Source organism: Budorcas taxicolor, chromosome 13, assembly GCF_023091745.1.
Source record: "Budorcas taxicolor isolate Tak-1 chromosome 13, Takin1.1, whole genome shotgun sequence".
Taxonomy (NCBI): Eukaryota; Metazoa; Chordata; class Mammalia; order Artiodactyla; family Bovidae; genus Budorcas; species Budorcas taxicolor.
Genome location: NC_068922.1, coordinates 42663052 through 42676109, shown reverse-complemented (window position 1 = coordinate 42676109; position 13058 = coordinate 42663052). Strand labels below are relative to the sequence as shown.

Here is a 13058-nt window from a genome sequence, read left to right as displayed (position 1 = left end):
GCAGATGTCAGTTAAGGGAAACTAATGAGTTAGTCAGGATGTTCCTTTCCTTTTCTGACCACATTAGTGACACAGTGAGGTGCTGAGGAGTGGGCTTCTAAGCTCACAGGCCTGGTGCAGAGCCTTCTCTCCGGTGGGCATCACCCTCTGGGACCTCCTGGTTGGTTTGGTTCCCCCTTCTTGTGGAAGCTTTGGAGTGGCTGGTGAGGCCTGCACACCCTGGCGCTGCCAGGGGAAGCCAGGAGCCTGGGGGAGCCAGCCTCATTGGCCCCTGTGGCTTTCTGATGAGCCAGTGTTATCTAGGACTCCCACGTCATCAATTCTGGGCACCTTGGCTGTTGGAGGTGGAACATGTCCCAGGCAGCTGTAATGAGGTTAAGTAGGGGTTTTTGCAACGCCTGTGTGCACTCTTTTAATAGAGTAAAGAGCCCAGAAGTGCAAGGCTTCTCGGATAGGAAAACAAAAGTGAGAAGGCAGGTTCACTTGCATCTAAAAATAGCCCTTTGTTAAAATATTTACTTAGAGCTCCTTTAATAAGTGAGTTTTTCCAGTGTGAAATTGTGAAGTAGCTCACTTTATCCATTTGTGAGTGTTGTGGTCTCACTCGTAGCTCTTCCACCCTGTGGGCACATCCCTGCAGCTCCCTGAATTTCCAGTTCTAGGCCTTGCCCAGGTCTGTAGAAAGTGACATGTGATTCTAGGTGGAAGTGTTTCACAGCCAGTTCTTGGTTCTCTGTGCCATCTTTCCTAACACCGTCTGTGGAGCTGTTGATGTCATGAAGCGATGGTGCTTCCTGAGCAATGAGGACTACAGAAGCCCCTGCTGACCTGTGCTGTACATGCAGCCAGAGCAAGAAGTGTGAGCTGTTGTTCATGCTGCTGGATTTGGGGGTGGTCATTACTGCCGTGAGATGTAGCCTGTTCATGCTAATACAGTCCCTCCGGTTTTGAAATCTTCTATTATATACAAGAAATATATTTAAAAATGTTAAAAATACTGAAGCATAAGTGGTAAATTCTCTACCCCCGTCTCCCCTGACATGAGCAGTTTCTCCCCTCATCATTGCATGCCACCCTAGTGTGTGTGTGCATGGTCCCCTGTGTGGGAGGCAGAAGGTTAAGGTGCTGGGTCTGTAGCTTTCATTGATAAAAGCAACAAAAGTTGGTTGTGAGATGTAGTGGAAGAGAAGACCAGAAACACCAGTAACAAAAAATACCTATAAGAAAGATATATATAATATCTGTAAGAGGAAAATAGCTCTGCCCTAAGAAAGGGCAAGTGCAAACTTCTGGTGGGTGACGTGTTAGCCACCTCTACCCCAGATCTGGCTTTCTCTAGCGGCGAGCAAGGGCTATTCTGTTGCAGTCCACAGGCTTCTGACTGCCGTGGCTTCTCTTGTTGCAGAGCATGGGCTCAGTAGTTGTGGTGCAGGAGCTTAGTTGCTTTGCAGCATGTGGACTCTTCCTGGACCAGGGATCCAACCCATGTCCCTGGCATTGCCAGGCAGATTCTTGACCACTGGACCACCAGGGAAGTCCAAAGATGGTGTTTCCTTCCCAAATAGATTTAATGCAGTTCTGTTTGGGATCAGTCTGCCTCGGTTTCCCTTTAGGGAAGGCCGAGTGCATGGTCATGAGTAGGTCCTGGGGACACAGATTGTCCACAGCTGCTAACAGCAAGCCAGGGACCAGGGACTAGGTGGTAAGCAGAGGGTAGTCAGAGCGGGGAGGCTGCCCTTGAGCTCACCACCTCTCAGGGAGCTGAGGAAGAAGGCTGAGATTTTCAGCATCCTTTTCTAAAGTTGCATGTATTTCAATAAGGACAAAAAAACCATTAGAAGTTCTCTTATAATTATAAATATTCCTAGTTAAAAAGACAAATGGTTGAGGAAAATATTTTAATATATATAATGTCAGACAGAGGGATAATATTCTTAATATATCATGATTGTAAGGGGAATTAGAATAAACAGCCAAGGAGACCTTGGAGCAAACAGCCTTGGTGCTGAAAGCTGGAGGGAACACAGGGCTGGGGATGTGGACAGGTCTCAGAAGGGGGGAAGCAACTAAACCCATGCCCAAGACAGAGCTGGAGGGTCAGAGGAAGTGGGGAAGCACTAGGCCTGTGCTGGAGACTGAGGGCTGGAAGGTCAGAGGTGTGCAGTGTTCCCGGGACCTGTTTCAGATGCTCTTGCATCTGATTATTTAAGAGGGGCAGTGCTGTGACCAAGTCTCCTTTTGAGGAGACTCAAAGGCTCTCTGGCTATATAGCAGGCAGGTGGAGGTTGGGGGTGGTTCCATTTAAGAAGTCTCTCCCGAAGGCCAAGGTATTAATCTCCAGGATGGGGTGGGTTCACCCAGGAGGTGGATGAGACAGTCATTAAGACATGGGCAGGAAATATTGGGACTTCTTATTATGTTCATATTCATATATTAACCACCCATTATACGTGTGCATCATTTAATATGTACATATATATTGAGGGCATGCTTCAGAAATGTTACTGATTGAATGTGTAATCAAAAAAGTTTAGGGCTGTTGGTCTAGGCAAGATATGTGGCTGGCCTGGAGCAGAGAGGCAGCAGGCAAGGGAACTAGAGGTGGATGGATTTGAAATGTTTTGGAGACTTGGTGGCGTTGGAAGTGGAGGTAGGGCAAGAAGAGGGGTCAGGAATGACTGCTAAGGGTTTGCCAGGGGCACAGGTATCTGCTAAGATGGAAAACTGGAGGAGAAGCAGAGCCGGAGGAGAGGACAGAAGCCCAAGTGTTTGTTTAGCTCTGGACGTGTTAGTTTGGTTTGCCTGGGAAACTCTACCTGGAGACACACAAGACACACAGATTGGGAGCTCAGCCCTTTCAGATTTGTATGTTGTTGATCTGACCTGAGTGTTGTCAGGGCAGACCAGGTCATGGAGCAGAACCCTCAGCTCACTGGTGGTTCTTACCCGCTGGGGATCTGGCGTGGACTCTGCTCACCAGGGTTGCTGAGGAGCCGGGCTGGCAGGGCCTTCAGCTCCACGCACTCTTGCTTCACCTTGTGGGCTATTGCTGCTCCCCAAGCATCCACCCAGAAAGGACGTAGTCTCTTCACTCATGTTTCCCGAGCCAAAGCAAGTCACTCGGCCACCCCTAACTACAGGGGTAAGTCGTGGCCTAGGAAGGCCCAGAGCTGGGGATAACAGTGCTCACGTCTGATGACCGCCACATGAGCTGGGCATGAGCTGACAGCAGCGGCCTTTCTGAGCAGGTGACAGTCGAGGAGCACCAGGCCTGGGTAACACTGAGCTCAGGGTGCCGTGACCCACCTCCCTTACTTGGGACGTGTCCTTGGGGGCCCAGAGTGGAACACCACTTAAGCTCAACAGGTAGGTCCTGTGATTCTGCTAGGAGAGTGTGCGTGGGCTGGGGCCCGAGGGCTTTAGGGTGAGGTGGGTCTGACTCTGAGCTGCCAGGCCCGGGCGGGGTCCACCCTGGGCAGGCTGGCCGCCCCACCACTGTCCGGTGCCTGAGTTCCGCTTTGCTTCCCTTCTGATGCTGCACACAGAGTTCAGGGTCATTTCTGAAGTGTCGAGCTACTGCTTTTAAGCCCTAACGTGGTGACAGAGGCCCTTTTGGTTCAGCTCAGTGTTCCCCACATTCACGACGGAGACTGTGACTGCGCCGAGCATCTCACTTCTTGTGGGTCTGCCCTGCACAGCGGGCCTCTCAGGTAGATCCCGTTAGAGTTGGAGGGACCAAGACTCAGAGGGTGGACCGGCCCTGGCATCTGGAATGTGAGGAGGCACAGGCCAGCTCTGTCCCCACTGCCACTCAGAGCCCAGGTTCGGGAACGTGGTACCTTAGACTTCAGGGGGCTCCCACTGGAGGGAAGCACGTCTGGCCCCCATGGCCTGAAGGGGTGTTTTCCTGGAGGGGGTCTTGCTCTGAGTCTTCACCCAGCACTCTGTTCCCTCTGCTGGCAGAGGGATCAGGCAGGTGGTTGGAGCATCTGCCTGGGGAGCAGTAAGTCGGGAAAGCAAGTCATGATCCAGTTGGGAAATTGGAGGGGAGCAGGTGCCGATCCGGCACCTGCCTCCTGGTCTTCACATGTTTTCCCAGAACTGCAGCCTGTCTGCCTGTTTGGGTGCATCTGAGAGCGGCTTACCCTGCCCATAGAGTTAGAGTCAGTCCGAGGCTGAAGAGGTGGGCACATTCATCTCAGCAGTAGCTACACTGGCTGAGATTACACTGCCAGGAAAGAGAGGGTGGCCAGTTCCCAACAGCTGTCAACTGTTGGGTGTCAGAGCAGTGCATGGGAAATGTCTGGAAGCAGACAGGCTGAGTTGCTCAGGGAATGTTGCAGGTGCCAAGCCTTAATTGCCCAGGGAAGTCTGAGGACTTGTACCAGCAGCCCTGCAGAGGGCCTGTGGGAAGTGAACCTCCACTGTGTCAGGTGCTGGGAGCAGGTGAACCATGTGCAGGGTTGTCTCTTGTCTTGTTGGAAGAAGGTGTTTGCTATAACTAGTGCATTCTCTTGGCAGAACTCTGTTAGCCTTTGCCCTGCTTCATTTTGTACTGCAAGGCCAAACTTAACCTATTACTCCAGGTTTCTCTTGACTTCTCCTTTTTCATTTGAATCCCCTATGGTGAGAAAGACATCTTTTTTTTAGTTTGCTGATTTCTAAAATGTCAGCGTTCATTCTTGCAATCTCCTGCTTGACCATGTCCAATTTTACTTGATTCCTGTCCAATTTTACTGATTCCTAACATTCCAGGTTCATATGCAGTATTGTTCTTTGCAGTATGGGACTTTCACTACCAGACACATCCACAGCTGAGTGTCATTTCCCCTTTGGCCCAGCCTTTTCATGGCCTTCCTCTGATGGAGCTATTTCTCTGCTATTCTTCAGTAGCGTATTGGACCTGGGGGGCCCATCTTCTGGTGTCATATCTTTTTGCCTCTTCATAGTGTTGTGGGTTCTCGAGGCAAGAATATTGGGGTGGTTTGCCATTCCCTTTTCCAGTGGACCACGTTTTGTCAGAACTCTCCACCATGACCTGTCCATCTTGTGTGGCCCTGCATAGTATGGCTCATAGCTTCACTGAGTTACATAAGGTTGTGATCATTTTGGTTAGTTTGCTCTGATTATGGTTTTCATTCTTGAGGCTATGGGATTGTAGATCCTGCTTCTTCTGTCTGCCTGCTGATGGGTGAGGATAAGAGGCTAGTACAAGCTTCCTAACGGGAGGGACTGGCTATGGGGAAAACTGGGTCTTACTCTGGCAGGCAGGGCCATGCTCAAGGAATCTTTAATCGAGTTTTCTTCTGATGAGTGGGGCTGTGCTCCCTCCCTGTTGTTTGGCCTGAGGCGACCCAGTCCTGGAGTTTGCAGGCTCTATGGTAAGTAAGGGTAAAGGCGAACTCCCCAAGAGTTCCTCAAGAGGCACATGCCAACATGTCCCTCCCAGGATTGCTGCTGCCAGTGCCCCTGTCCCTGTGGTAGCCACTGCTGGCCCACATCTCTGCAGAAGGCCCTCAAACACTCACAGGCAGGTCTGGCTCAGTTTCTTGTGATGTGACTGCTCCTTTCCCGTGGGTCCTGGTGCACACAAGGTTTTGTTCATGACCACCACAAGTCTCTGTTTCCCCCAGTCCTGTGGAAATTCTGTAATCAAATCCTGTTGCCCTTCCAAGTCAGATTCCCTGGGGATTCCCAGTCCCTTTGCTGGATTCCCAGGTTGGGAAGTCTGATGTGGGGCCTGGAATCTTTGAAACAGTGTGAGAACTTCTTTGTATTATTTGTTCTTCAGTTTGTGGTTCTCCCAGCCCCTGGGTATGGGATTTGATTTTACTGTGATTGCACCCTGCCTACCATCTCTTTGTGGCTTCTCCTTTGTCCTTGGACACAGAGTATCTTTTTTTTTTTTTTGGTGGGTTCCAGCGCCTTCCTGTTGATAGTTGTTTGGCGGCTAGTTGCAATTTTGTTGTTCTCTTAGAAGATGAGTGGAGAAGGCAATGGCCCCCCACTCCAGTACTCTTGCCTGGAAAATCCCATGGATGGAGGAGCCTGGAAGGGTGCAGTCCATGGGGTTGCTGAGGGTCGGACATGACTGAGCGACTTCACTTTCACTTTTCACTTTCATGCATTGGAGAAGGAAATGGCAACCCACTCCAGTGTTCTTGCCTGGAGAATCCCAGGGACCAAGGAGCCTGGTGGGCTGCTGTCTGTGGGGTCACACAGAGTCAGACATGACTGAAGTGACTTAGCAGCAGCAGCAGCAGCAGCAGGAACAGAAGATGAGAATATTGACCCACCCTCACCAGAAGCTCTAATTGCAAGATTTATTTACTTTTGACTACAGATTGATCAAATAGATGGGGAAACAATGCAAACAGTGAGAGACTTTATTTTCTTGGGCTCCAAAATCACTGCAGATGGTGACTGCAGCCATGAAATAAAAAGACTCTTGCTCCTTGGAAGAAAAGCCATCACCAACCTAGACAGCATATTAAAAAGCAGAGACGTTACTTTGCCAACAAAAGTCTGTCTAGTCAAAGCTATGGTTTTTCCAGTGGTCATGTATGGATGAGAGAGTTGGACTATAAAGAGAGCTGAGCACCAAAGAATTGATGCTTTTGAGCTGTGTGTTGGAGAAGACTCTTGAGAGTCCCTTGGACAGCAAGGAGGTCCAACCAGTCCATCCTAAAGGAGATCAGTCCTGAGTGTTCATTGGAAGGACTGATGTTGAAGCTGAAACTACAATACTTTGGCCACCTGATGTGAAGAGCTGACTCATTTGAAAAGACCCTGATGCTGGGAAAGATTGAGGGCAGGCGGAGAAGGGGATGAAGAAAGATAGATGGTTGGATGGCATGACCGACTTGATGGACATGAATTTGAGTAAACTCCGGGAGTTGGTGATGGACAGGGAAGCCTGGCCTGCTGCAGTCCATGGGGTGGCAAAGAGTCGGACACGACTGAGTGACTGAACTGAACTGAAAGATTGGTCAAGTCTTCCCTGGGCTTCCCCGGTGGCTCAGACAGCGAAGAACCTGGCTGCCAATGCAGGAGGCCAGGCTTTGATCCCTGGGTCTGGAAGATCCCCTGGAGAAGGGAATGGCTACCCACTCCAGTATTCTTGCCTGGAGAATTCCATGGACAGAGGAGCCTGGTAGGGTACAGTCCGTGGGTTTGCGAAGAGTCAGACAGGACTGAGAAGCTAACACTTTCAAAGATTGGTCAACCCCAAGATGTCAGAGGGAAGGTCGTGTTCTTAACTTCTAGGAGAACTTCTAGTAGCAGTGTGGGGTGGGGATGTGTTAATCTCTTCATTGGTACAGCCATTCACAGGTGGGCAGGGTCAGATTATCTCCCTGTGAGCTAAACAAAGACATTTTTTGTTTAATTGTGAGGCAGAGAGACAGAGCCCCCTGAGGCAAGCCATTATGTATGGTTTTAATACCAAAAACAACAGAAAGCAAAGAGTAAAGTCAAAGAAACAGATCCATGGGAGTCAGAATTGGCTCTTTCCTGCATTAGGTAGAAAATTAGAAATGTTAGTTAGGAGGGTTGTAACCAGACTTTGAAGGAAAACCAAAGAATTGAGAGTTTGGTAAAGACTGATAAAATGTGCAGAAGGGCAGGATCTAGGCCAGTTTACAGTCAGATCATAAAAGGTCAAAGATAATGAACAAGACTAGAATCTGAATAACCCACTAGGGTTTTCTGTTGAAACATTAAATTTCTTTGTATAGTCATGTCCTTCTTTGATCAGAGGTACTCAGATTCAGATTTTTTTTTAATTGGTCTAATCATTTACACAGGTTCATCAAGAATACCAGTTGGCCACGTAAGCCTCTTAAAAGTTTCCTTTGCCAGAACATTTCATAAGGAATCTCAGATTAGACTTAAGTCTTTTGAAGCTAGAAAGCCAAGCCAAGATCAGTATCAGTTCAGTCACTCAGTCATGTCCGACTCTGTGACCCCATGGACTGCAGCACGCCAGGCTTCCCTGTCCATCACCAACTCCCAGAGCTTGCTCAGACTCATGTCCATTGAGTCGGTGATGCCATCCAATCATCTCATCCTCTGTCATCCCCTGCTCCTCCTGCCTTCAATCTTTCCCAGCATCAGGTCTTTTCCAGTGAGTCAGTTCTCCGCATCAGGTGGCCAAAGTATTAGAGCTTCAGCATCAGTCCTTCCAACAAATGTTCAGGGTTGATTTCCTTTCGAATTGACTGGTTTGATCTCCTTGCAGTCCAAGGGATGCTCAAGAGTCTTCTTCAACACCACAATTCAAAAGCATCAATTCTTCAACGCTCAGCCTTCTTTATGGTCCAAATCTCACATCCATACAGGACTACTGGAAAAGCCGTAGTTTTGACTATACAGACTTTTGTCTCTGCAGTACATACAGAAAAGTGGAAGTGAAGTTGTTCAGTTGTGTCCAACTCTTTGGGACCCCATGGACTGTAGTCTACCAGGCTTCTCTGTCCATGGGATTTTCCAGGGAAGAATACTGGAGTAGGTTGCCATTTCCTTCTCCAGAGGATCTTCCTGACCCAGGGATTGAACCCGGGTCTCCTGCATTGTAGGCAGATGCTTTACTGTCTGAGCCACCAGGGAAGTGATAGTACATACACATTCTGAACTAAAAGATATCCCTTGAGGCGGAACCGGGACCCTGCCCCAAGGCTGCACTATTCTTAACTGCCCCTCCATTTTTCTGCTTTGGCTCCATTCCCTGATTAGGAACTGTCTGAATCTGCCCTTTGGGAATCAGAGAAAGTCAAAGAGGCTGCTGCTGCTAAGTTGCTTCAGTCGTGTCCAACTCTGCGACCCCATAGTGAAGCCTTTTTCCTAGGAACAGAAGATGCAGAAAGGCTTTTGTGTCCCAGAGGGCCCTCCAGGGTCCTGTGAGTGTCAACTATTGTTGAAAAATCCATTCATACAATTTCTGTTTCACTTATATCAACCTAACACATTGGTTCTTAACAGTTATACTTGGATTGTTCATGAAATTACCATAAGCTAAACATTGTCAGGTTATTTCCCTATTTATTATTTTTATAACACACGTGTTAGGCAGATATCAAAAAAATTAGAAAGTAAAAAGCCTTAGAAAGTTAAAATCAGTTTTTTTTTTATTATTTTATTGCTGTGCTTGATGTACATGAAATAATGGATTTCAAGCAATTTCGCTGCAGATCTACTTGTACTTTTAGGTTGAATTTATAATTTTAAAAATCTGTTAATAGTAGATTATATTAGGTTGTTATTCTGCCTGGGTTTATTTGTCAAATAATGTGTGCTCATGTTATACTAATGCTAATAACTCAGGGTGAAGATGTGCACCACAGATGGGACTTGAACTCAAGTGAGGGAGTCAGACCCAGTCAAGAACCAATCTCTTTTCATTGAGATCACACACTTGGTGTCAGGACTTAATGAAGCCCAGGTTCTTTATGTCTCTTTGCAGAAAGAATTCAGTGAGAGACAAAGTGATAGGTAACAAGTGAATTAAGTTAGAGAGAACCACACTTCTCAGAGTGTGGGCCATCAAGAGCCCCCAAAATACAATTCAGTTTTTGTGGGCTGGGTAAACTCATAGGCTAATAGGGGGGAAGCTAATGAAACTGAAGCTCCAGTACTTTGGCCACCTGTTGCCAAGAGCTGACTCACTGGAAAAGACCCTGGTATTGGGAAAGATTGTGGGCAGGAGGAGAAGGGAGTGACAGAAGATAAGATAGTTGGATGGCATCAGTGGCTCAATGGACACGATTTTGAGAAAACTCTGAGATGGTGTAGGACAGGAAAGCCTGGCATGCTGCAGTCCATGGGGTTGCAGAGGGTCACAGGACTGAGCAACTGAACAACAACAATGAAGGGGAGGATTATTCCAATTATTTCAGGGAAGGGGTGGGGATTTCCGTAATTTGGGCCACCACCCACTTTTGGCCTTTTCGGTCAGCCTCAGAAGTGTCCTGGTGCTGGTTGGTGTGTCACTTAGCTCATGCATTACAATGGGCGTATAATGAAGCTCAAGGTCTACTGAAAGTTGACTCTCCTGCTATCTTGGATCTACTTGGATCTAACCAGTTTTGTCATGTCCTATGGCCCTGCCCCCTTCCCTCCATTTCAAGAGGACAGCTGCTTTTATTAAAGTGACACTACTAAACTGGTTTTATTTATACATGAACTTGAAAAATATTTGGGTTCTTATATGTCTGGGAGTTTTAGGAATATTTAATTTAGCACTTATTTCTCTTTAAGTCATTTGGAGTAGAACTCCTTTAAGGGATTTTGTAAATTAATTTGGTAATACCACCCAGGGCTAGGAAAACATCACAAATACTGTGGCCTCTTGAACAACATGGGTCTGAATAGTGTGGGTCCCCTCATACACGGATTGGTTTTTTGAGCCACCAGTCAGCATAACCGTACTCAAACCAAGCTCACCGGCTTAGGTAACATAAGAGTTGGTTCTCGTCTTTGCCCTGCTTTAATTGTCTTTTTATTTGAATTTAGTTTGGGCCAAATGGAACAATTTAAGATTACCTGCCCAAGATGAGGACTAACGCTTTTGTACAATATTTAACTTTTAAGATTTTCATTTCCCATAATGTGTAATCTGTGGAGGCAATGGACTAAATTTCAGTTGAGGGACTTCTTAAAAATACCAGGCAGCAAGTCTGGGTATTTCCATAGCTCAGCTGAGTAGGTAAAATACCCAACTTGTTTCCCATGTGTCATTTTTTCCTTTTCATCCTCAGATAGAGGCTGTGTGAGGTCCCTGAGTCCCTTAACCGCCCCCCCAAGGGAGGCAGAGGCCTAAAACTCCAGTGCCTGTAGGAAAGTGGGGAAAGGCCTGGCAGGATGGACAGAGAAGTCAGTAGAAAGGTCAGTCTCGCGTGCAGTCCTGTCTGGAGTGCCTTCTGAGGAGACAGCTTGGGATTTCCAGACAGAAAGTAGAGTTAGGGGTCAGTGGATGGAAACAGTTGATATATCAAGAGTAGGAGGGCTCTTGCAAAGGCAGGTCAGTAGATGAGATATCAAGATGGGGGATGACTTAACAGAATTCTTAGTAAAGCAGGTCAAGGTCAAGGCACAGAGGAAGAGAGGGCTCAGTTCTTGGTAAAAGCTGAGAAACTAAGTGAATATCTAATGACTGCATAAAGTGGTACAAGTCCGGTGGTGTCGAATTCTTAGCTGTCAACAAAAATGGAAAAGGGCTTGAGTATTTTTCACTGTGTGATTTTTGGCATATAACCCTGAAAAATTGGTAATACTAGTAAACTTCCATTCCCTTTTACTGATGTGAATAAGTTCTCAATATGTGTTTTTCAAAAACCAAAAAAACAGAGCTAGCATTAATGTTCGGTTCAGTTCAGTCGCTCAGTCATGTCCAACTCTTTGAGACCCCATGGACTGCAGCACACCAGGCCTCCCTGTCCATCACCAACTCCCAGAATTTACTCAGACTCATGCCCATTAACTTGGTGATGCTATCCAACCATCACATCCTCTGTCATCCCCTTTTCTTCCTGCCTTAATTAATGTTAACCGTCCCTTTTCTACATCAGTAAGTAATATATATAGAGAGAGACATGATGCATTTGGGAAAGTAGTGGAATCCATTTCATTTAGAGATGCGTTTTTAGTAAAAGTTTACTTTCCATGCTTAATAATGATTTACCAAAAATGAAACGTTTGTCATTTTGATTCATGTGTATGGTAATAATCATAACTCAATCCAGAAGAAAATGACTTTAATGTAGAAGAGCCTTACTGCTGCAGATACATAGTTTTTTGAAACTTCTATTTATATACGTATTTCTTGTTCAGGAGGGGTATGACAGCTAGTGAGAGGCAGACTGGATATTGGCCCAGATCACCTTAACTCCACAGCCTTCCATTTAACCACCACATTGTATGCCTTTTGTCAGTGAAAGCATAGATTGCACATGGACTTTAAGTGTCCTTTTAATACGTATTTATCTCTTTGGCTGTGTCAGGTCTTAGTTGCATCATGCAGGATCTTTTCTTGTGGTGTGCAGGCTCGGTAGCTGTGGTGTGGGCACGCCAGAGCTCACGGGCGCAGTTGCTGCAGTCGACATGTGGGCACTCTAGTTTTGGCATGTGTGGGTTTAGTTGCTCCACAGCATTTTAGTTCCCCAACCAGGGATGGAACCCACGGCCCCTCTTGCAAGGCGGATTCTTAACCACTGGACCACTGGGGAACTCCCAAGGTGCCATTTTAAACTTCTCCTGCGTCACCTGGCTAACTCCTATATTCCTGACTTGGTGTTTCCACCAGTGGCCCTGTGCTGGCAGCCTGGACTAGGTCAGGCCACCCTGTGCAGGTGCGCTGGCACAGGCTCTCATCTGCCCTGCTGAGCCGAGAGCACAGCACAGAGGCAGATGCACCCTTTTCTGCCTGTACTGTCCATTGCCCAAGGAGCACCTGGTGCTCAGTAACAACTGGAGGATGAGCCAGGTGATTGAGTGAAAGGATTACACTGTCAAGTATGGGTATTTGTCATCAGCTGTACTGAAGTATTACTTAAATCAGTCCGCTTTGTTGTGTTGATTTACCTGTGATAAAATCTACCAAAAAAAAAAATCTACCAAAATGTGCATTCGTGTGTCCACAACCACAGTCCAGATAATGAACGTTTCCATCACTGCAAGAGTTGCCTCATACCCCTTGTAATCTCTTCTTCCCTCTACTCCCAGCCCTGGAGGTCACCATTCTGCTGTTTTGCCTATTGTTGTTCAGTCACTTAGTCATGTCCAACTTTCTGTGACCGCTTAAGCCTCAGCATGCCAGGCTTCCCTGTCTTCTGTAATTTTGCCTTTTCTGGAATTTTTGACAAATGGGATTATATTATGTGTAGTCTTTTGTGTCCCTCTTATTAATTTAGCCTGATGCTTTTATAGCCTTCTGTATTGTTGCATGTGATGGGTTCACATACCTTGATTACTTTTTTGAAATAGTGCAGATAGATGTAAGTAGCCCCGTTGAGGTTGAACCTTGATGTCAGAGAGATCTCATGGCGGCACTGTTTGCCTTTCTC

General features: G+C 47.0%; 1 protein-coding gene across 1 annotated transcript in view; it reads left to right on the top strand.

Moving 5' to 3' along the window:
* ABHD12 (abhydrolase domain containing 12, lysophospholipase) overlaps nt 1-13058 on the top strand; it is a 54391-nt gene that overhangs the window by 16595 nt on the left and 24738 nt on the right. The gene's annotated exons all lie outside the window — the stretch shown is intronic.